This window comes from Rhagoletis pomonella, unplaced genomic scaffold, assembly GCF_013731165.1.
Source record: "Rhagoletis pomonella isolate Grant_MI unplaced genomic scaffold, Rhpom_1.0 Rhpom_scaffold_00007, whole genome shotgun sequence".
NCBI lineage: Eukaryota > Metazoa > Arthropoda > Insecta > Diptera > Tephritidae > Rhagoletis > Rhagoletis pomonella.
Genome location: NW_023458561.1, coordinates 51,435,116 through 51,456,729, shown reverse-complemented (window position 1 = coordinate 51,456,729; position 21,614 = coordinate 51,435,116). Strand labels below are relative to the sequence as shown.

Genomic DNA, 21,614 nt, shown 5'->3' with positions numbered 1-21,614 from the left:
TTACTAGCGTCTCATTTACTTATCTTATACGTACATACATACATATATGTAGAGTGATTCGATTCATTGAAGAAAATCCTAGGCACCCACAACGAGTCACTGTTTGGAGTAGTTTTTGGGCGGGGAGAGTCATCGTAAAAAGTCTGGACTATGGCAATAAGCTTGAGAAGATTGCAGAGCCAAAGAATGAATTCATTAGTGTTATAAATGATATACATACAGCCCGAACTATTCCAAAAATTCATGGAAAATATTTATATGGGCATCCTGTGTTGCCAGAGGAATCGTCGTGTGCAGGTTTCATATCTACATTAATGCCATCGACTTAAAAAACCTGATGTAATAATAAAAAAATTATTTCCACAAATTTAAGTGTAGTATATTTATAAAAGAAAATATGCGATGTTATTGAAGCGCCCTGTACACTCAGAAAAAAGCATTTCCTTAAAAGAAGAAACCAGTTTCCTTATTTGAGAGTTACTGTTTTTCCTTAATGTTACGAAAAATTTACTCAATTTGAGAAGTTCTTCCTTAATTCAGGATCATGCTAAAAAATAGTGCGTCATTAATTTGAGGAAGTAAATTTACTCAATATAAGTAATAATTTTGTCAGTGCTGTTAAGACGAAGTTAATTGCTTTCCTGGCTGTGGCGTCACGTGAAGACTACCGCTTCTGGTTCTGAGATCGCAGGTTCGAGTCCGGAAGGAATTACGCTCTTTAAAATACATTTATACAAGTTATATGTACAGTATGTAATAAATAAATAAACTTTTTCAAGTTTCATAAATTGTATTTTATTTACATAAAATTTCCAAAGAACTCAAAAATTTTCAACCGACTTCAAAAAAGGGGAGGTTATCAATTCTTCGGAGTATTTGTCCTTCTTTTATGTATGCCGCCGCATAACTATGGACGGCGCGAACCGATTTCAATAGTTCTTTTTTTTATCGGAACGATGGTACCTTAAGGGTCGTCCCGTAATTTGGTTTAGATCCGATCATTGGATCATGAAAAAATTAACGGTACTCCTAAATTTGTATATGAGAATTGAAGTCGGTTGTGTTTTTTGCTTAAAAACTACTTGTTTAATAAAAATTTCTAGGAACACAAGATGCGCTTAACTTTCAAGAGTAATACAAAATTTTCTAAAAGAATTTTAATATAAATAAATTATTTAATTCCATGGAATTTTTGCATTTCTACGTTCATTTTGCTCGATTTCTGGTTTCTAGTTTTCGATAGAGATGGTAATTTTTCACGATTGCCTCATTTTTTTTAATATTTCGAATTGACTGAACTTGTATCTTTATTATGTAGCACATTTTGGTGGAACGAATTCGAAGTTGGCAAATTAAAAATTCGAATCCTTGTTAAGTACATGTCAGTGGTTGAACCCCAAAACCCACACCTTCACTTGCACTTTGTTATACTAAAATGTTGTAGGCTACAAATCAGCACACTAAATTTTTTCAAGAGGTTAACGATTTACTTGTTGTTCTGTGGTTGCACGATCTGGTTCGATGAATCTGGTTGTTGTGGTTACACGTGTATATATATTATGGCATGCCAATTTGTATGAGAGACTTTCTAGACTATATGATTCTACGTATAATTTTAAGCAAATTTCCGGAAGAAACCATGTGTCAAAAATCAATTTGGAGTTTTTTAAATTGCAAAAATAGGTTTCTTTGTACTTTGTTGTAGTGTCGTACAGAAGTGCATAAATCTTTTATATACAAACATGCTAAAATTGGTGTTTGGTATGGGGAAACCATTTCTTATCATTTTCTTAAAACTTCCAACAGAGGGCGCAGCAGTGAAATTATTTACATTTTCTTCGAAATCTTTTTTCGCAATTTGGCAAACCCCAAATTGATTTTAGACACATGGTTTCTTCTGGAAATTTGCTTAGAATTACATGTAGAATCTTCGTATTCTATACGCGCATGGCCAAAAAAATTTACCCGCCCTAGTGCACATAGTATTTGAATTTTTCATTCTTCTGATAGGAAAACCTACTTAGTGAAAATTCTCATCCATTTTTTGCGTTTGTAATCAGCTTATTACAAAGCTTGCGCAAAATATTAAAAAAAGACTGTTTAAGAAAACTTTTTCTGTCAAAAAGTCAGGGTTTGGAGCTCTTAGTACGTACATACATACATACTACGATGGTCATTAAAACATGATATCAACGAAGCCGATCAGTCGGAAACTATGCTGATATAAGAAGTGGCTATTTCTCTCCAAGCAGTTAACACGAGCTGGATCCGTCCATGATCCGAAAGGCGCAGAAGATGTGGACTTAAACTTAAGTTAGCAAGTTGTCCCGGATGATGTGCAGAGCGTATGACTTAAAACACGCAAAGTTTTTCCCTTCCCTCAAGATGGAAGATGCTAGGCTACTGATGGGTGTGCTAACATCGCACGACTTTAAACTGGCGCTGACAAGCAGTGGAATTCTGACAATCGCTACGGTGAATTTTCGTCGCCAAAATTCTCAGTGGGGCCTAAAAGTATACAACATGAAAAAGTAACATAAGCAATATGTAAGCAGCCAAAGCTGACAGTATGAGGGGCATGCAACTAGAAGTTGCATGTTCATAGGCGAGCCTGCTTTTCATTTACAGATTTTTGGCGATCAAAATTTGCGATAGCAAATGTTGGAATCCGGCTGCAGTAATAAGTTCTATAGGGGATGCAGAATTTAAATGAATAGGTTTCAATATTAAGTAAAATTTTTTAGATTTCAAGTCAAAATTTTGTCCAATTTTTGCGATTTAAAAATATTAACATCAACTTTAAACTGGCGCTGACCAGTAATAACATATGTAGGAGATGCAGAACGAAAGAGCAGACAGCTTTAAATATCCTATGCGAGCCTCTTTCCCGCAGCAGACTTCAGATTAGTCGCCAGGTAGAAGGCAGAGTCCAGAAAAGATTATCTGATGCTAGGCAGTATTAAGTAAGCAGCTACAACAACAACGTAACCTAAGCTAGGTACGAATGTTTCTTTTATGTTTATAGCAATAATATTTTCGATAAATATTAAAAACCTTTAAGCTACGAGGTTTTTAAAAGCAAGTATTTTTGCACCGCAGAAAAACTTAAAATTAAAAAATTAGCGGCTCCTTTCGAGCCAATTGGCTAATTGCCTTCATTTAGTTAAAAGCTAAATGTAACCAAATTTGTAAAGTTGTAATGCCGGAAGCTTTAACATATTTACGAATAGTTGCTGAAACTTTTTCACACACCACAGACTAAGCAAAAACAAAAAAAAAAAAAACGATAATTAAAAAATTAGTTGAAAGCAAGTGACTTAAGCCGTTAACCGTCAGCGGTATGCAGCACTAATGATTTATAACGGAATGAAAAAAAACTAAGACAAAAAAAAGTTATTGGCGTCAAAACAATTAACACAAAAATGTTGCATAATTCGAAAATGATATAATTTTACGTAACAGCCATAGGAAAATTGCAAATCTCGTGCGATATGAAGAATAAATAATAGCGGAAAAGTAAATAACAGAAGTTTAACCTATCATAAATCAAAAAAAAAAATAAAAATTTGTATAATATATGTAGACTGCGCGGTAACTCAATTAACAGAAAAAAAGCACGCGAAAACGGAAACTATTTAGATAAACAACTTACGCAAATAGTTCAACGTAAAAATATGCAGTAATCATAACGCACACTGAAGTAATCTAAGCGTAGTAGCATCGTAAACGGAGTAACAGGTGGCGTCAACATTTTGACTTGACATAAAATATGTGTTGTTGCTTGTGGCCCTTTCAACTTATGCGCATGCGTCGCTAATTCTCTGCTAATTTACACCAATGCATTTTAACTTAGAGCAATAAAAACTACACAATTGCTAACCAAAAAACAAAAAATTTCACTTTCGCTTTCAACGCCCCGTGTCGCACTTGACGCTTGGCTGCCCGGGGCGCTTGGCACTTCACTGTCATCGTTCGTCATTAGCGTAGTACAATTTCGGTATATGTATTTGCTTATTGTACATCGAAATTCTGCTCGTTGTTGCGCAAATTGCGCAAGTAATGACGCGAAAAGCACAGGTGCGCGCAAAAGTAAATTAAAAGAAAGTTCGTGTCTTCAGTCTTTCGTTTGCACACCGCGGCGCTTTTGTGTTGTGTATCATACGATTTGTTAATAAATGTTAAACATTTGATTTGTTGCATATTATTTGATCTTTTATGTACACACAAGCATGTTAAATTATTTTATATTTATACATAAAAATTTTTATATAAACATTTATTTGACTAAATATCTAGCAGACTACCACACTCGTACTATGCTGATGGTGAACAAATATTCAAATAAAAATTTATTTTGGTGCAAAATTTTAATTTTTTTTAACTTGCGCTATCGTTCGGCATTACAGTCGATTTAATACTTTTTTATTTGCATATTACATGACAGATCAAATATCAAATCTTACGATTTTTTTTGTTATATAATCAAGATTCGCGTCTCTTAATAAATCTTACAAAATAAGTTTCACAATGTATTGTATTTATGCAAAGAAAGCATTAAATGTAAATAAAGTTTTTCCTAGATGGTCTATGAGGCAAAAACTCGAGACGGGCATAAAAAAATTAATACAAACTATGAGTACCAGTTATTGCCGAAGATCAACCAATTTTTTAGTGTTTTTACACCATTTTTTTACCTTACAGTTTTGTGTCTGACCATTTCTCTATAAACCATATTATTTTAAAAACATGACCCAAGTCTGAAGCATTTTCCTTCCAATTGTGAAGCCACAAGAAAACCCATAACAGAATAAAAAAAAAAAAATATTGCACCTAGGGGATTGAATCCCATAAATGAAAGTTGTCCTCAAAAGGAAACAAACATTTTTTTATCAGTACCAAAACCCCTGTGTTTCGCAATTCAACTTTAACTTTCGAAAATAATTGATAATTAGTTATTGGAAAACTGGTAAGGTTTTTTTTTTAATTTGACTACACAAAAATCCAAACGTTATTATGTACTATTAGCACAACCAATATTTTTATCAAAAAATCTCTCAAATTTCTTTAATAACCTTTACTGTTTATCTTTCTACTCAAACTTGTATCAATAAGAAAATTTAAGTTTTTTGCATTATTACATATTTCTCTACCGTAAATCAGCATAAGTTCAATGCCACCATTTCATGGGCTAGCTCAAAAAAAATTGTTAAACTTATGTTACATATCCGCAAACTTGACAGACTTAAGCAAAACTACTCCACCTGCTTTTAACCTCCATTCCAAGTATTTGCCGAAACAATTGCTGTTAGTGATATAAATAAAACTCATTTTGCTTGTTGGTTTTGGTTGCCGGAACTTTGTGAGCAAATGCTGCGTGGCCACCCAAACACCAATCTCTAAAAACATTTCTTTTTAAAATGAATACCTATAAGCTGCAAAGCTTTCCTGGCAATATTTGACTAATTGCCTGTGCTTCTGCGTTCGTGAGCATGTGGGCAGCCCATTTTCCGGCTACAGTCTATGCCTTGGTCATTCAACTGTCGATTCAGTAAAAGAAAATTGGCTGCCAATCTTAGATAAATTTCCGTACCTCAGGAAAATTGTTGGAAAAATTAGACACAGCTGCCAGTAGTATGCAGAAGAGAAAGGATGTTTTATTGCCCTTTTTTGCGACATGATTTCCTATCGGTAATCAAGTCATAGCTATGAGAAGAGAAAAGCATTTGCTGCATTTACATGACATAAAAAGGAAAGGATGAATGGAAGTTTAAATCAAAATGAGTTTAAACTCAAATTATTTTATTACTTTTAAATTTACACCCCTTGAGGCGATATTGACTCCCGAACCCCGTTTTAAACAAACAATTCTGCTAAATATTAAAGTTGCTTATTTTTTGCGCCAATGACTTCCTTGGCTTTTCTTGCAGCTCACCACAGTCTTTCGAAAGACAGCAGTCTCTCGTAAGACAATTCTGGCAAATACCCTGAAGGAGGATGGAATTAAAACCGTGTGAATTAAGGCCGCCTTCTTATTTCACCGGCGGCCTAATTAAATTTTTTGATCGCAGCCTAATTTCAATTTTAAAAATGGATTATACTGCACTGCCTAATTTCTTTTTTTGATTGCGGACTTAATACACGCGGCCATAATTTACGGAGCCTGCCTTCAGAACTCGCTTCTGTCTTTAGAAAGACTGATTGAAAGATTTGCTATCTAGCAGGTCTAAGCGATATTCTGTTTCTCTTTCTCTTCTCTTTTTTAAACAACAAAATCTTGTTATAAAATAAATTTAATTAAAAAAAATTTAAAATAAGTTTCTACAAATTAAATGATATGAAAAAAATGTTTTTCTTTTTTAAACAATAAAAACTTAAAAGAAACTATTGAAATGATAGAAACAAATTTTTTAATATACAAACTTATAATTTTCATATGAAAATTCAATTTGAAAAGGCTTGATAATTTATCAAGAAAAAATCCTTTGATTTCAATTCCAATCCTTGAAATAATAAAAAATTTACAAATCATAAAAATTTTTAATTTATCAAGTGCACAGAATCGGGCTGTAAAACTTGAATGAAAATTAAGAAAAACTAAGTTTGCCAAAAATTATATTAAAAAAAGAACAAAGATTAAATTCAAAATAGCAAAAATAAATAGAATAAGTTTATGGAAATTAAATTAAGTGGAAAAAATATATTTTTCTTCTTAAAGCAATAAAATCTAAAAATTAAAAGAAAATTTCAATATAAAAAATATTAAATCAAAACAAGAAAAAGTAAATAATAAAATATGAAAACTAAAATGAAAAAATTTTTTTAAAAAATTAAATGATATGAAAAAGTGTTTTTCTTTTTAAAACAATAAAAACTTAAAAGAAATTAAAATAAAAAATAAAAATTTAAGTTAAAAACAAGGAAAAATACACAAAATAAATCTTTAAAAATTAAAAGAAATTCAAATTATTTTTTTTTTTCTTTTTAAAACTATTACATCTATAAATCAAAAGAAAATTAAATTAAAAAGTGAGAAAAAACTGCATATTTCTGCTTGGCCGTCAATAGACAATTATATAACCTTTGTTGAGCGAATCATCCTGACGATGCCTTCAGACTGAAGTCGAAATATTGGCAAAATAAAACTCAACAAAATTATATTTGGTGTTTTATTTCAACCCGGCCTCGAGAACAACAAAAGTTAATACAATGAAGAAAAATATTGTATAAAAAAAATTAAAAATTGTAACAAAAAAATCCGCTACCCGCTCATTCGATCATTGCGACTGTTGGAACAGCGGGAGCAAAGTAACTAACTTAGCCAAACTTGCCTTGTTAACTTTTTTGTCAAGTGTATCAAAAGTTTATTTTAGTCTTTCTGCCTATTTCTCTTTATGCCCAACACTCACAAAACTTCAAGAAACGTACCAATTCCAAATTATCTATCAAAACCAAATGGCCAAATGGTAAGCAGTATTGGCAATTGTCCACTGCATTCATAAGCGTGCAACTATGCGCTAGAATTTCATAAGCTCCAGGTGGTAATTAGAGGCACAAAATAGATGTATGTGAATTAATATACTTACACACATAAACGTAGTAGATATATTGGCATGAACATTTGTGTAATAAATATTTCTTAAAGCCTACAATTCAGTGTCATTAGTAAGTAATTTAAAACGAAATTAACGCAAAGCAACCTTCGAGCTGGCTTACGAAAACCCCAAAGTCATATGCGTAACAAAAATTATCCATCCACAAAGTGTGATTCATTTAATAATACATACTTTGATGTTTAGCATTGCCTTTGGATATCAATATATGGACGTATAATAAATTTTGTAATTGCATTATGTGCGCGCACGAACGTTTTCATACATTTGTCTAAACCACATAATTTTGTGGCTTCATTTTGTCTACGACTGCCTCTAGATTTTATCATACATATTGTCTAATACTCTGGCATTGCTGATTCGATTGCCAATGGTTTTTCTTCAATTAATTGCAATTCAATTTATTAGGTGATGGTCAAAAGATTTATTACGCTTTATGAAAAGGTGCTACTTTAGCCTCGGTAGGCAATTGAAAAGCAGAGACCCCTCTCGACGAAGAAAAATCTCGCTATACAATTTCTTCCTAATACTTGTTCGACCATAGAAACGTGGCCGATGTCGAACAACGATAAGAAGGCTTTGGGTGCTTTCGAAAGAACTATTCTACGCAAGATCTAAAACTCTGTTTGCATGGACGACGGGTAACGGAGAAGATGGAATGACGAACTGTATGAACTTTTTAACAGCAAAAGTACGTAAATGACTAGAGAAAATAAGCAGAAATCGCAGCAGTAAAATGATATTACCAAAAAATGTGCAAATATTCTAAGATACAATTCTATAAGCAACATAGACAACAACGCCACGGGAGGTCGAAAAATTGTTCAGCTCTCAGTCGTCACAGATAAAGACTTTTATATATACTAGTATATGGTGCTTTGAAATATTTAATTGTTTGCTTTTATTCGTTGTCATTCATCACTTAGTATTTCACATTCGAAACCTATTAAATGAGAGCTTCATATAATTTTTCATTCAAAACCCTAAAATTCAATGCTGGATTTGTATGGATTGCCATCTTGTTTTGGTACATTCACTTTTTTTTTGCGAGCACATAACTATGCATCACATTTTATAAATGTAGCACACATTGCCCAAATCGAAAGCTGTACATTTTACACCTGCGTGCGAATATAAATATTTACGCAATTAAACGCACTTGCTGTTATTTCTGCAATCGTCTAGCCTTAGAGGAATTTCGGCCAGTTTATTTACGGTAGATTTACGTGTTTTCGGTCAACATTTACACCAAATGTTGAGATCAATTACAAACACAAAATAATTTCAGGTATTTGCTTGCACTTTCGAAATAAGTTGCGCATTTTTCATGTAGCAAAGTCACGACGGCAAGCAGACATACGTATGCACACACTATGTATTGCTATTTATTTAAATGTGTTAGGTACTCGATCGCTTTGCTAATCACAAGTTTGTAATCTGCTGAGCTTATATTGGCACAAAGCCTTAGGCAAGATTTGAAAGGAGTACGACTTGCAATTTATTTAGGCGGTAAAATATTGCACAAAAAGTGTTGGTTTAATGTTTTTCTTCACTGGGGGCTTATGTTTCCAGACATAATGATTTATGTCAGTTACATTAAATGCAAAAACTAGACTAAAACTATTAATAAGCTCAACTAAAATATTAATTTGCTTCGATGATTATGTAGATCAGTAAGTTTAAGTAATGTCGTTCAATTTAAGAGTTGAAGTGCAGTATACAAAAACACACATGAGTAATAATAGTTATTACCATTTATTCTTCCACAATCCTTTTTTACGACCCTATTATAGTAAATATTTATCACTAAAAATATATCTATGGTAATAGCTGCAAATATATCGAAGTCAGTATCGATATAACGAGTATTTGTTTGTGTTTTTAGCCGACATCAAGTATGGCATCTCCATTTTCTCTTAACCTATTTTAGCGGCAGACTGAATTAGAACTTGTAGAAAAAATTTTGGTATGCCGATTTATAGCCAAGTTCGAAGTCGCTAAACAATTCCGTTAATTTATGATATTTTTTTTTTTGCTGACGGTGTTGTGCATTTCCTAACGTACTTTGTAGGGAAGAAATATATAGACCCATCAGCAAAAATGTTTTCAAAATTCAACGGACTTTTTCAGCGACTTCGAACTTATAATCTATTATTTTAAAATTTAATAGGCTACACATCTGCCTATTAAAATTTTTTTTAGAAACTCTAATGAAAAAGTTGGCAGTTTTGATTAAACTTTGTCAAATTTTTCTAATTTTTGCATTAAATTTTGCAACTTAGATTTATACTTTTATAAACTAGTAATGAAAAAAAAAAATTTGGAATGAAAAAACATAGCGAATATTGTAAGAATGTCACGGTGTGTTTTTATTGTGGGTCACTGTAAATATGTACTGACAAATACTTGTTATACAATTTTTTGTTGGTAAATGGTTCTATGCATTTGTTAAATGAGGAGAAGTTTTTTCAATATCTAATTTAGAATAAAAAAATTTAAGTATTAAAAAAACAGCTTGCAGCTACTAACTTAACCAAAGAAAGAAAGCATTGATAAATCAGATTATTTACTTACCATTGCCTTCGAAGTTTCCTTGGCTAGTTAGTTAAAAGATGTTTCTAACCTTCGCGTAATGTTGTTGATAACAACAAGTTGACATTGATTTTGCTAGCTTCTTTTCAAAAAAAAAAATTTACTCAAATAAAATTGCAATTCATACCACCAATTCATTGCTACTGCAAACGCTAAACTTTTATTGCTTCGTAGGCTTTTCTATAGTGCCGCAGATGTAATGAAATATTTTAGCGATCAAAAACCATGTCCACCTACTTGAAAATACGCTGCAATGCAACCACAAAACCACCATGCATAGATACATACATACTGATATTAGCCACTGTGGTGTTGTGCATGCCTCACGCAGCTAGCCGCTTCTTTCTGCTCTAATAAATCGCGTACAAGTGCAATAAATTAAGAATTTCTGCAAACTGCAATTCGCAGAGCCACAACAATAACAACAACAAACACCATTTATTAAGCATCTACTAACTGATATTTGTTTTGCAATACTATAGCCAAGCACAAAACAAGCAACAAATCACAGATTCATGGTAGGTATGTAGCAAAGTTCACTCTGCATGCTACATGAAGCATATCTTACATACATATATCGCGGCACAGTGGTCCGAAATTGGACTTTGCTGTGCCAAATAGGCCAGAGCCTTAATTTTTCAATCGAGTTCAATAAATTTTTTTAATTTTAATTTTAAATGTAAGCTAATAATATTTAAAAGCCAACTGTTGAGTCCAATTTTTGAATTTTAAGAGAAAGTGACAATTTGGAAAAAAATTCAAATTTCCCGTTCCTTTTAATAAATATCACGTATTAAAAAACTCGTTAAAAACAATTATAGTTAGGATTTCCCTGAAAGGAAAAAAATTAAAAAGTAAAAGTTTAGTTTGGAAAATAGTTTTTTTTTGCAAAACTATACAAAAAGTTTAATTATGCAGTTTTATAATATTTTAAAATGCAAGTCTCAAGCGGCTAGAAATTCGTGTTGATTTTTAATACATATTTTCACCCCAGTTTATGCCTACACAGAAGAAAATGCTTAGCACTGGCAGAAAAAAAAAATATTAAAAATCAACGCGAATTCTAAGCCACTTAAAATTTGCACTTCATGCGCTAAAATTTAAGGGGCTATAAGACTGCATACCTAAAGTTTTTCTTAAAATTTTGCAAAAATGGCAATTTTGGTAATTTTTTTAACAAACTAAACTTTTCCTTCTAACTTTTTTTCTTTCAGGGAAATACTCATACTAAGATTTAATGAGCTAAAAAACTGTAAATTGTATAAAAATCAAAACAAAAAATAATAATTTCGGGGAAAATTTTTTTACATTTCGAATCTTACATGAGAATTTTTCTTAATTTTGAAGAACTCTACAATTGTTTTCTACTAGTTTCTGTATTTTCTTCAAAATATATAAAAATAAAAAATCTAAAATCGGGCTCAGCAGGCCTCTTTTAAATATTATTAGCTTTCATACAAAAAAACAAAAAAAATATCCAATCGATTCACAAATGAATACTCGGCACAATTTTGAAGAGTAAATTCTTGTTTTGGACCACTGTGCGCTGGCATTTGTAGGTGGTGGTTGATGGCGCACAGATGGGAGTGATGTGCGTTGGCGGTCAGTAGGCAAGAATGTTGCAAGTTAGCTAGAGGCATTGTAACTAATGTGTATACATTGTGCGTTACTGTCTTTTGACTCACTAATACAAAGATACATATTTTTTAAAAACTACTTAGGTATGTACATACGTATGCGTAAAAAAGGGGGGTTTCTGCGTCTAGCCAGCGATTCTGCACTTTCGCACACCGATTGCTACACACATATCTTTCTGATAATTAGTATATTCGTAGCGTTAACCACGAAAGCCGAAAGTGTTGCATTCACTTTTGCACTGGCACTTCCCTCCTCAGATGCCTTTAAGTTATAAATTATGTCTCTTTCACTCTACTCTGCCTCAAAATTTTCTACTACAAATACTTGCATACCTATTTTCGCTTCACTGTTATATGTATGTATTTCTTTCTTCAAAGCCATAAATTGGCATGTGTTGTTTTGCCACTTAGTAGGTTGTCTGCCGCACGCACAATTAACTTTAAAATTAATTGCAATTTTGCACGAGCGTTGCTCCACTAAAATAACACCAAATTTTTATTTTTGTTTCTTTTTTTCTTGGTAAAAACTTGATTGTATTGTATACATATGCATATGTATGTAATTGTTTGTGCATATGTATACCACTTTACAATTACTAAAATTCAAACTTAATTAAATTTTGTTACAAATTTAAAATTTAATTTAATTATTCTATTACGGTTGACGCATTTATTTGTTAAAACCACTTGTCATTTGCACAAATTTTTTCATATGCTTCCTTTTTCGTTTATTGCAGATTTCCTAAAATTGATTTCGAAGGCCTGGCACGTACTCGATTTTATGGTAAGTCGCCACTTCGGAATAAATAGAAAAACCGAGAATGAACGTTTAATAAAAAATTAAAAGAAACACAAAAGAACTCGTAGTTCGGTTGTAGTTCAGCTGTCCAATACACAGTGAACATTTTTTCTCACACAATTCGGGCACTGGTAACGTTACACAAAATACGGTGCGGTTGGGTAAGGTTTATCTCAAAGGCTGGCTTTGCCCATCCAGCTATTTGGTTCCAATTCTGGTTTGAGCTAAAATTAGGAATATTCTATGGAAGGAGTAAAATATATAAATAGAGTATCCCTAAAATTTCTAACAGAAACAATTTTTGTCTGAAAGTCTTCGATTTATCATCGCAAATAATTTTTATAGAACTTTACTACAAAAAACACTTAAATTTATTAACTTAAATTATGCATTAGGTCATCAAAAGTACCATATTCCGTTTTCCGTTGTGCAACGAAGTCAGCTATTAAATTATTTGTTGAAAAATAAAAATTTATTACATCTACTCTAATACATAAAAATCTCTTGTCACGGTGTTTGTGGTCGAACTCCTTCGAAACGGCTTGACCTTTTGTATGAAATTTTTGAAGTGAAACTTCTCTAGCGGCGGCTGGTTGGTTAGGAGTAAATTGGCAAATTCAACGGAAATTGCACACGGAAATGGTGCAACGGAAATAGTTGGGGCTGAAACAAGTGTTTCTTGAGTGTATGCAGATGGTATGAATTTAACAAAAACTTGCCAGTAAAAGGTTAAAGAATAACACTTAGAAAAAGACCAATACAATAATGAAAGTAAAGGTGAGTGCGTACATAGCTAAAGAAAAGGATAAAGGCAAAGGTAGAAAAATAAAAATAAAAACAAAGATATGCGTAAAGATAAATGCAAGAATGAAGGTCAAAGTAACTTTAAACACTTTACTCATATAAGGGCAAAGGTGAAGGGGAATATGTAGATGAAGAAAATTACAACTACAAAAGTAAAAACAAAGATAAATATAAAGAAAAATATGAGGATGAGGATACCGACAAAAGAAAAAAAAAAGATGAAGATAGAGGAAGAAATATTATAATTAAGGTAATTATAGAGAAAAGGATATAGATAGAGACACAGAGACAATCTGGGAACTATTTCGGATTTAAGAGATTTTCGGAATTTATCGATATTTTTATTGGTTTTGTTATCGATATTTTTATCGATTTTGATACCGAAATTTTTATCGATATTTATTTCGATTTTGTAATCGATGTTTTTAACGATTTTGTTATAGATATTTGTATCGATATTGTAATCGATACCGTTACCATTTTTGTTTTTATCGAATTTGTTATGTATTTTTATTGTTATCGATTTATCGTTAGTCTTATCGATTTTTTATCGATATTTCATCGGTTTTTTTATCGATTTTGTGATCAATATTTTTATCGATTTTGTTATCGATATTTTTATCGATTTTGTTATCGACTTTGCTGAGTACTGAAGCTTGGTATGGAGATGTCGCACACCTAGATCAAAGCGCGATCAACTCAAAAAAAAAAATTAGGACGATTTTTTTGCACAAACCAATTCATAGGACTTAGCTCCAATTAATGTATACATTTTTTCTGCATGATTATATATTTTCACTAAATCAAAACTACTGTTGTACCAGTGTTTCTATTAATTGCGTTGAATCTGTGCGATCCACAATCTATTATATTGACCGTTCTGATTTTTGAGTTAGCTCACTTTAGATCTACCTAGGTTTGCCATATATGAAATCAGTTGCATACTCATGGAAAAAATGGGATTTATTGGAAAGAAGGCGTGGCACCTCCCATTCTATGCGAATTTTTCATACTGCATACACACTTCCAGAGATGTTTATGGTAGAGTACTGGAACTTGGTATGGATCTATATAAAATCAATCCCACATATTCGTAGAGAAAATGGTGGCTATTTTAAAAGGGCGTGGCACCTTCCAAACATACTCAGACGTTTACCTATCTTTTTATGTATGTATGTTCGGGGTCAATCCCAAATGACCACCGTTAAATCTTTGAAGAATTTCAAGAACTTCTTCATCGACATACAATTTCGCTAGATTATTTAATATGGCAATGGAAATATGCCTTCTGACAACGACCAAACTGTAATATTATCAGATAAATGTGCCACTGGAAATGGTGAATGTGAACGTTGGAGCAAATCTGGGACCAAAATGTTTGAATAAAAAAATTTATTTTGGGCGGGACAAAGTTCGCCGAGTCTGCTAGTTATTGATTCTTTTCAGCCCTTCGAAAATAAGAATAAAAATTGTTTTCCATCAGTTCTAAGAGCCGGAGAAAATATTTTTAACACAAAAATAATTTAAAAATACATAACTAAAGAGTTAAATTGCTCGCAAGCGCTCAACTGTCCACGTCCTCTTGATTGACAACATCCGCCTTATATTTATTTTGCTTTAAGACTATGCCAAAGGTCTGTGCAAGTATTGGGTGTACATGGTGTACATACAACTGCATGTATGTGCATATATATTTATGTATGTATCTGTATGTTCTTATCTGAAATGTGACCAAATAATTTTTATTTTAATCCTATTAAGTTATTAACAAATATTTTGTAAGCGATAAACTTGGCTTAGGTACATACAAACAAATTCTACTTAAACGAAATGGTATCAAGGAAAAATAAATAACTAAAAGACCAATTTGTTAACATAGCATCGATTTGATCGAATTCTGTTAGATTTTTGCTTGATATATTTTCAACTCTTTCATCGTTTTTTAACTAAATGTCAGTTGTTGATATTTAATATAAGCTTTGATTGTTTATTTTTGCTTTTCATTCCCTTTTTCGTATTCAATGGCGCACTTTAATCTCAGTATGAAAGAGACACACACTTCAATTGTAGCTGTAATGTAATCCTATTAGCCTTGAACATAAACCTTTGCGAGCAAGGTAAGCCTTTTGACATGATTCAACAAACCAACGTAGGTTTATCGTAAGTACATCTACATATATGTATGTATGAAAGTACATATACAAATAAGCATACGTCAACGATGACTTGTATGCCTAATTTTTATTTTTTTTTGATCACTCTTGGTAATCTTTTTATGAATATGGTTACATAATTGCAAATCAAAAGCACGCTGGACTACTTACTTTTAGATAATAGCTCTAAGCTCTAGCGACTGGTCTGGTTTGTTGAACTCGGTCAAAATCGCTTAGGCGGTTACAGCGCCAAATGAGAAGAAGAACAGTCGTATTCAAACAATATCATAACCCTTTGTTATGATACTCCTGTGATTTTTATTGCTGCAACAAATATGCTGCTACAACACCAATTTTTAAGTTTTTGTCATTTTTCCAGCACTTCAAATCGTATTTTCCTGGCACATTCCTGCAAAAATCGCGACTAATCCATATATGCATGTAAAGAGCCAGGTGCGGAAGGCGTGTCTGCTCTTTGGTTGACCAACTGGCGCAACTACGCAAAGAAGTGAAGCAATTGGCTATGCTTTTCGTCTCGGCCCTTGGATTAAAAATCAATTAAAAAAACAGCTCATTAATAATTCGATTAAAACTGCTTTAGGACGTGGTGAGTCCAAAAACTTCGCGAAGTAAGCTTTCAAAGTAGAAGGACTATTACCGCCCTTTTTCGCTACCCAGCCTAGGATGAAGTTTTACTGAAACGTATATTTTTTTTTTTGTCTATTTTCAAAGCGAAAAATTGTAACTGCAATAAACTTTAGATTCAGGAAAATCCATTTAAACAGTGAAAGTACTACTTCGGCAAACAAAACAATAAAATTTCGCTTTTCTTTGCCAATTATATCAGCTGGGAAATCAACACCAAGAAATTGAGCTATTTGGAAGCCAATGTCATTGTCAGTATCCCACCTACATTCATGTATATATATAAAAATATCAAAAGACGGCCTAAGCACCATCAAAAAAGTTAGATGGAAAATTAAAGTCATTGCCAAAAATTTCTCTTTCAATGTCGCAATACACACCTTGATCAGGGTAAATATGTAGGAAAACAATTTGTAAATTTTACAATGTGAAATACCAAAGTAAAAAATTTGCATTGCCAATTTTCGCTAAACCCATTTTGTAAAAAATTTAGAAAAAGGCAGGTGGGAAAAGATTTCGATATTTTCGGCAGCCATTCTGAAAGTACAACATTTCGTACTCATAATTTCAACTCATATCTTTTCATTGTCTCGTTACTGAGTTTTATTGCTTTGGCTATTGACCGCGCATTGACCGACCACCAACCACTGGTTTTTGTTGATTTCTTTAACTTTGTTTTCTCATTTGTTGCATTGTTATCGACGTCATGCAAGTGCCTCAAAATGCGCTTAAAAACATATGCATACATACATAGGTACGGTACACATAAGTGCATGTCTGATAAAAAATAATAATTGCGACTAAATACTTAACGACCGATTGCCGTCAGCTTTCATTGCCTGGTTGCATGTATATCTGATTATGTTAAGATGTGAATGTAAGAAAAAGTCGGTGTGCATGTTCATAAGTATAACATAAGTGTGTACATATGTATGCGAGCTAAAGTTGATATGCTCATAAGATAAAAAAGTGAGTTATATCTACGCTAGATGTACGTGAAAAGGGCTGAGTGGTAAACTTTCTTTTTCAATTTGGTTGAAAAAATGTAATCGTAATAACTATGTATTTAATGACATTTATTGGACAGTAAGTTGTTATGTAGTTCCTACATGTACGTACTGCTTACTCCCTTCTTTGTGCATTAGGGTAGAATATACCATTTTAGGTGTCCGCCAAATGTTTATATCTTAACATTGAAGCAGCTCATAGTTCTCTTGATATCTTACAGGTCTGTACATCTATGGACTTTTGCAAGAGGTCAAGCATAGCCATCGCTTCAGATTCATCAGAACAGACTTCTGCCTTCACCAATTCATCATTCTTCTCATTGCCCTCTATATTCCTATGTCCGCGAACCCAGACAAGAGAGACGGCAGTTGAGTGAGACACTGAAGATAATTACTTTTGGCATTCCTTGGCTAGCTGAGATTTCGTAGCCGGGAATGCTATTGCCAATAGCGCCGCCTGGCTGTCAGAATATTTTGTTGCGTTACATTTCTACCCACTCTATTACCCAACATTTTACAGACTTCGAGAATTCCTGGAACTTCCGCTTGGAATATGCTTCTATCCTTTCCCAATCATTGAGACAGAGCATCACGACGTTCTACGAAGTAGACTTCCGCTCCCACACTGCAACCCATTTTGGATGGTGTATAGAGAGATAGCCTCTCTATTTGTCAATCGGTATTTTTTCCATTCTCTTCTGTAATGAAGTCTAGATTTCCTACCACTGGGGGCTGTTTTCACCACGTTTCGTTAACGCTAACTGGAGGTACATCCTTCAGTTAAGCACATCGACGGCTTTATTGATCACGTGTTATAAGCTGGGTGTCGATAACGTCGATAACGACGATTAACTGGGGGTGAGAATTAACTAGACATGATGAAACTCATGATAAGTTTGAATATTAAGTAAATAGTAGGACGAAAACATGTAGTTTTTTTAAATATATGAATTTTAATTCCCCAACCAATTACCATTCCCTTCAAAACAAGGTAGAAGCACCCTAATATGTATGTGAATATAAATTGATCATAACTTAAATGATAAATATGTATGTACACAAATTAACTTTTACATCTCACTTTCCACTTATCCGTCCTTTTGTCTTTTGAGCGAGGTATTTTTTCGGTAACTAGAGCTGCATTTTCTTGTGCTGACTAAAAAACAACGGCACATAAACAAAGATCATACTAGTAATCATAACATCAGCTTCAAGAAAATCAACAACTTTTGCTTTCGTTTAACCCATATCTTGAATTCACGCTACACAATCGCTGAATGTACTTTTAAGCACACTAGGGTGGTGCAAAATAAGTAAAGTCGGAATTTGAATGCTTTCACCCCCTAGGATTGTTCTATATCGAAAAAATTTGCCCCTTTTTTAATTTTTAAATAGAAAAATATTTAGAGGTCGCTCAAAGCGCTCAAAGTTTTGGTGGACCTATAAAATATAGTTACTATGAAAAAATGGTTAAATAAATAATTTGTTATTATTTTTGGAAATCTCTTGAAGATAAATAAAGTTTTCCGATCGCGAAATATTGATTTTCAACCAAAATTGGTTTTTCCCCATATAAAATACATGGAAAAATTTGAGCGCTTTGAGCGAAATCTAAATATTTCTTGATTTCAAAAATAAAAATAAGGGTATAGAACAATCCTAGGGGTGAGAGCATACATATTCTGACTTTGCTTTTTCACATTCATTTTTGGACCACCCTAATGCACACTACATACTTTAACGCATTTGTACGCCATTCCCCTAAGCATATCCGCTTACTGGATACTTATTCCGATCGCTTTGTTATCTACGCGCGCTGCTGGGTTTGATCGCTGGGTTTGCTCGCTGGTTGCCCACTTCACTGCCTGCTTGGCTACTTGCTGCCCGGCCGGCTAGCTGGTCACTTTCGTTTTCACTTTTCCACTGAATTACTCGTGTGCAATTTCATTTCGCTTGTTGCCTCTCTTGCATATGTGGAGTGCATACAATTTACAGAGTTACAGCGTGCATGCAAGAACGACAGCAACAACAGCAACAAGTTGCAAAGCTGCACTCATGGGCGACGTAAATATATTAAAGTTGTTTCTTTTTTTTTTGCTGGCTTACACCCAGTTGTTGTCTCGTTACAATTCAATGACCACCGACTGCATGCTGCTTAAGATACGAGCATACAAATGTATGTACAGTATTTGCCATATCTATAGCACCCCCATTTCAAAAAGAACATTGTTTGCAACTTATGTTTAATTATTAATTTTTAAGAATTTTTGTTTAAAATACAGTTAATGCTCTAACAAAACCCATATAAACTCGAGTTTTAAACTTTGTAAAAGACTACAAAAATATTCAACAAATTTTCACCTAAATTTCAAACTTTTTTCTCAGAAGTTTTAGAATTTTTTTGAGTACGCAGTTTTATAGCCCATTCGATTTTACAGCAAGTTTCATGTGGCTAAAAATTACCGTTGATTTTTTATATTTTTTTGTCGCGTTTGCTTCCATATAACGAATAAACACAATTTATTTTTATATGGAAGAAACCCGCAACACCTTCGGCGAAAAAAATTCTAAAAAATCAACAGTGATTTTTAGCCCCTTGACACTTGCACTTTGTTACACTAAAATTGAATGGGCTATAAAACTGCGTACACAAAAAAATTCGAACACTTCTGAGAAAAAAGTGTGAAATTTAAGGGAAAATTTGTTGAATTTTTTGTAGTCTTTTACAAAGTTTAAAACTTGGGTTTATGTGGGCTTTTTAGAGAATGAACTGTATTTTAATTGAAAATTCCTAAAAATAAATAAATATACAGAAGTGGGAAACCATATCACATTGAAATGGGGGTGCTATTGTATTGGCCAATACTGTATGTTTACATACATAGATACTGTACTGCTGCTATCTATCTGCCTGAGATGCGCAACACAGTAAAAATAATATACCAGTCGCTGCATTTGCGTTTGTGTTTAGATGTTTCTACACAATATCCACTTGCAGTAGTTGCAATCGCCATTCAGTTATCATCAAGCGCATATTTGACACGCTAACAATATCAGCAACAACGCAAGCACGAGCAATAATACATAGCAACAATATTGAAAGCATCGAAGCATCGAGGCTTCGGCGTTATTAGCCTTGGCTGCACATAAATCCATCAGCGCTAAGCATTTTTTTGCACTTTTCCGTTTGCAATTATTTGCCTAACCATTGTTTGCCGCTGCATAAACGAGTTTTAATCATTTGATTTTAATTAAATTGAAATTATATTTGGAATTTATGGTAAATATATGCAAATGTTTCAAGTTTCAAGTTTATAGTTAAAGAAACACTTTTATTTCTACGACTAATTACAGCAAGGTTTATTCACTTGCTATATCATGAGAGAAAATTATAATTATTTCTACTTAATGACTTGCTGTAATCTAAACGCAATGGTTGGCTAGTTGGTTGGTTTAAGCGGATTGTCACCCTGGTGGCAACCAATTTTCAAGTGTGCCATTTTGATTCCACAACTCGTGCTACCTACAGCCATCTGTAGCTGCGGCGGATTTAATGAATTTCAGTACGTCGTACAGAGAGAGAGAGAGAGAGAGAGAGAGACAGCTGCACTCAGAAATACTCTGCAGAAATGGTTTGCCGAGTGTATTTAGCCTCATCCTTGCTAGGACTGTGCACTCGCACAGGAAGTTTTCGACTGTCGCTTTTGAGCTCGGGTCATTACCATTGCGAGAAGATATTCAACTGCGTTCTCGCCGGTACATTTTCTTTGATGTACTTCACTTGCTTCCCAATTGCAAAGGTGTTGGCCTAGTAAACGCTTGCATAGTCTGGTAGGCGAAACCAAACCCGCATTGCACATTTGACCCGTCCGTAAAGACAGCTTCGTGCAGGGTTTGTGGTGAATCTAGGTAATTAAGGAAGCTATACCCAGAAATATATTTTAAGCTGTACCACACAAAAAGTTATTAATTTGTTGCTTTTGACTCGCCACGCAGATATATTGTTTGGTAAAAGAAGATCCTTTGTTTTGACCTCGTTCATCCCCAAACCCCCCGCACTTTGCATTTCGGTTCAATATCAGTTGAGCATAGAAAATCGCAGGGTGCTCCTTATGTAGTTCCGTAAGCAGCTTATGTTCACTCTTAAGAGTTTCCGTGGAACAATGTATTTCAGAAAATTGAAGAGAAACCCTCCGAGATGTTTAAATCTTAGCTTCGCAAAAGAGGTAGTGTTGAATATATAAGACATACTTACTGCATGAATTCATATTTGGCATAACTAATTCAGAACCCCACAGTTGTCGCTTAGTAAGCAGGACAAAAGTACCTTTCAACTTGTATGCCGAGGTTTGCGCCCAGAGTTAGCT

At 33.4% G+C, this 21,614-nt stretch overlaps 1 protein-coding gene across 2 annotated transcripts in view; it reads left to right on the top strand.

Annotated features, from left to right (window-relative positions):
• The window catches only part of LOC118743032 (mucin-5AC), a 53,810-nt gene that overhangs the window by 22,533 nt on the left and 9,663 nt on the right, over positions 1-21,614 (top strand). Inside the window, exon 2 of one of the 2 annotated variants that reach the window (XM_036475501.1) lies at positions 12,577-12,623. The gene's annotated coding sequence lies outside the window, so the exon portion shown is untranslated. Of the gene's footprint in view, positions 1-12,570; positions 12,624-21,614 lie in introns of those variants that run through there. The other variant, XM_036475502.1, reaches the window with a different exon arrangement.